This window comes from Parasteatoda tepidariorum, chromosome 6 (assembly GCF_043381705.1).
Source record: "Parasteatoda tepidariorum isolate YZ-2023 chromosome 6, CAS_Ptep_4.0, whole genome shotgun sequence".
In the NCBI taxonomy this organism is placed as follows: Eukaryota; Metazoa; Arthropoda; class Arachnida; order Araneae; family Theridiidae; genus Parasteatoda; species Parasteatoda tepidariorum.
Genome location: NC_092209.1, coordinates 70,762,039 through 70,766,553, shown reverse-complemented (window position 1 = coordinate 70,766,553; position 4,515 = coordinate 70,762,039).

Sequence of the window (4,515 nt, the reverse complement as noted above, 5' to 3'; positions counted from 1 at the left end):
TTTTCCAACGGAGTCTATCAGATGTTCGTTTTTTAAATTTCTCAATCCTCTACTTCTGCGAAATGTACGATTATTTCATGTTCTAATTCTCAAAACGATATTTTATTCTCGGGGATACGATTACTGGAACGGATAGTTTGCCCATTACACAATCCCCAATATGCACCGTGAAAAATTTTGGTGGTCGGGATAGCCTGGTCGGTAGGGCGCTGGGTCCATGTCCGAGAGTTCGTGGGTTCGAACCCCACCTGCCGAAGACTCCCCGTGTAGTTGGTGACTGATGCACGTTAAAATTGTGTCGAGTCACAAAGTCCTCCATGTTCTCATAACAAATCAATACCTCTGGGGGTACTGGATTGGAGATCGATCCTTCTCTAATTCAGGTCAAAATTACGATTTGTGGATGTATGAATGGTTCCGCCTTATAAACAGGTGTGGCGTATGATGTGGCAGAAGTCGAATTCTTGCCCATAGATGGAGTCACTGAAAAACAAGAATCGCACACTCTACCTTAAATTTGCTCGGTTTCACCAAGCAGGCTTGTCCGTGGTGCAAGTGGCATTAGAACCAACCAACCAACCAAAATTTTGGTGCATGCTTTACACCATTTTCAGTGCTGAGGTGAAATAAATACATACCGAGTAAAAAGTTATGTAAATTCGGCGGAATAACAATTATTTTAAAGATTAAGTGAGGATATACTAATATTAAAAATGATCTTATTTTTTAAACGAAATATTTTTGAAAGGAGGCCATTAAATTGATTCTAATGTGCATCAAAATTCGTATTGTCAATAAACAAACAAAGAAACAAAAAAAAAACGAATAAATAAATAAATAAAGCTATAACAGTGATTACTAAGATTACCTCAAATTATCAAATTACTTACTAGGCACTCGGTGAAGTAAAAAAAGAAAAAAACTGTTGGGGCAACAACACTGATTCGATAAGCTTAAACTAATATTATTTAATTCTTTATTCATATCTAAAGAACCAAGTTATTTCATCTTAACAATCAATCAATTATTTGATAGAATCAATTAAGTATGAAACTGTGAATTTGAGTTTAGGCTGTAGAAGCTGTGGTGAACTTTCTCGCCACATTTTAGGTTGATCAACACTAAAAGTTGAGAGGAGGAGCATTTTTTCCCCTAGGTAACACCAAAGCTGGTTTTCCTGTACAACTTAAGGGTATATCAAAGTTCTAAACACTGAAAATACAAGAAATTTAGTCACTCACTAGTACATCATACATGAAATTCTTTTGTTCCGCAAACTCCATTGTTGTCGCATTTTGATTTCGTCTTGCTGCAATTGTTTACAATCCATAACATTTTGACTGTCTTAAGTGTTTATTTTCGGCTGTAGAAACTAAAGTTTCTCGTTAGTATGTCTTAGTAATGTAATAAGAATATTCATATTTCAATTTTCACTTCTCTGTAATCTGTATTATATAATTTTATAATGTATAATTTCTATCCACTCTTACTCCATTAAGCNGATTTCGTCTTGTTGCAATTGTTTACAATCGATAACATTTTGACTGTCTTAAGTGCTTATTTTCGGCTGTAGAAACTAAAGTTTCTCGTTAGTATGTCTTAGTAATGTAATAAGGATATTCATATTTCAATTTTCACTTCTCTGTAATCTGTATTATGTAATTTCATAATGTATAATTTCTATCCACTCTTACTCTGTTAAGCCTAATTCATGTTCGTCCTAATATTCTCTCTGCGAAACGTATGTTTGAAATACAAATTTATTTTATTTTAAGAATTAGAGTAAGTAAGCAGCCTAAATTACTGATCCGTACGTAATGTTGCCTCGTAAAACTAACTTTATCTATTCGTTTATGCATCATGTCTTACTGTAATTATAAATTATAGTGTTACAAACATGGTGATTGGTGGCAACTACTTTGTGCCAAATGGTGTAAAAGAACATTTTAGATGTTTCACAGCACCGGAAACTATAGTGGACTTTTGGTGTAGTGATTCACCACTTTGGTGTAAGGTAGTTGCCACTATTTTTGGTATTTGGATGCATGGAATTTTTTTACAGCGTAGTTTATCTGCTAGTTAATCTAAAAAATAGCAATGCAGATTAAATTTTGATGATACCTAAGTTGTTAATGTGCTCATTACCAAGTGAAAATATGGAAAATCTTGATTCCTTACTTTACAGTTAATCTGAACACTAGATAGGACTTTAACAACTTTCAATCCTTAGTAGTAACATAAGCGTCTAAAGTGTCAAAATAAGTAATTTCTGCCCACAAGCTGTTTTAATCACAAATAAAATCGAATAATTTCTTTCTTTAACATTTTAAATTCCCTTTGAAAGAACAATCATTCTCTATTCCGTTCTAATAATTTTTTTCTTGTTATTTACAAAAGACTATAAATCTTTTGTTTCGCATATACCCCAGAGTCTTTACACCTGTGCTTTACCCTCTGATATTTTACCATATTTCCCACGTCATTAATTAAATAAGTAATTTTTCTGAGTGGAGGTTTTTCAATAACTCACGAGATTCAACGCGTGATATTCAATGTTTGCTTTAACTAAACAAAAATAAAAATTCATTTTTAGCTTGCAAGATTTACTTGCATTTGCGAGGAAAAATGTTCATACATTAAATTGATATACCCCCTTTTTCTCCCTCCCCCACATTTAAAAAATGATTTTAAAATAAATATAAAAAAAACTAAATTATGCACATTCATGAAAAAGAGATGCGAGTACAAAATAAACATAAAAATAATTAATAAATAACTGACTTGTAAAACATAATAAATTTGTAAAGCAAATAAAATTTTCTAATCATTTATAATCAGTTATTTGAATTAGAATAAAAATTTTAACTTGCTATTACCTAATGTGCAAGAAAAAATTTATTTTTCCTTAAGTTGTCTTAAAATGTGATTTAAATATGCTTCTTTTTTTCAAAAATTATGCCTTTCAAAAATACTGTGAAAACTCAGTTTAAAATTTTCAAAAGTATTTTTATAGCTTCTTTTTATGAATGAAACATTTTATTGTTAATAAAACCTATAAATCATTTATTATGAAATATTTTTTTCTCAATGTAACCACAGCAGTTTCAAACTTAAACAAAACAACTTTTATGCCTTTACACTAAAGGGAAAAAGTAAACATACTTAATTCTAACCTGAAATATTTTCCTATCCTAAAAATTTCTTTTAACTTCGAGACCTCTCAGTATTAGAAAAATTATAATATTTCATTCTAAATCTCTTCGTAAAGATTGTAAACACAATGTGAGTTTTTATTATATGATGATTTTGTTTGAGTTTCTTTTCTGAATTGTTTCTATGTATTTCATGTTTTTTTCCTGGACTTCTATGCAAAACCTTCGGGGTACTGAGGGAGTTAATTTAGGCATTTGCCCCCTCTCTCAATGGAAATAAGGTTTTGTTTTATGGCTACCGGGGTCAGTACCCCTTGAGGACGTCGGCTTCGGTGGTCATATTTTTTTTTTATTTCCTTCGTTTCTTTAATTGCGACATTTATAATTCTAACCTGATATATTTTCCTATCTTAAAAATTTCTTTGAACTTCGAAACCTCTCAGTATTAGAAAACTACAATATTTCATTCTAAATCTGCTTGTAAAGATTTTAAACACAATTTTTCTTATCTCCATTAACTTAGTTTTTCAGAATATACGTAGTTTTCTCTGAATTGATACACATTACTAAGATTAATTGAGCATTATTGGCGTGCATAATACATGGAGAAAAACATTACAGTAAAATTACCATAATGTCCATTAAGGACATGAGGTATAAAAAATCATAATTCTGCTTAAAAAATCAATATATACGGTATTTAAAACATTCTTTTGGTAATTTTACTGTTTATATGATAATGGTTACTCAGAAATTCTGTTTTTCAAAATTATCGTTCTTATTACCACACATTTAGTAAAGCATAAAAAGTAAATTGAACGGAATAAATAGTTTTTATGCCATGCTCTAAGGTATCATAATAAAATTACAAAAATTGACCAAGTTTTGCAACATATAATTGAAGCACATTTCGTTGTTAATTTTACCAAAATCAATTATTACCAACGCAGTTGGATAAAAATTCTCGACTGGAGCTCCCAAAAACACGGTAATCTTTACCATATTCTGGTAGTTTTGACCATAAAATTTTTCCTCAGTGTAGTAGGGCAATTTTTCACGATTCCTCTAAACAAAATAATTACCTTTGGGGATTTTGCTTCTCCTTCCAATGTGGTAAACCGGGATCAAATCCATGCGATGGTTGGTCGTTACGAATTCGTCATCCGGCTCGCACCGACCAAAGTGCTGACGTAAAATATCCTCAGTTTTGGACGGACCATTGGTTAGAGTCCCCTTGCCACCAGGCTGACCGTGGGAGGTTTTAGTCGCTTTCCTTTCCATGCAACGCATTTGTGGGTTAGTTCCCTCAAAAAGCCCTCAACGAAGACGAATTTCTCCCAATTTTATATATATATATTTATAT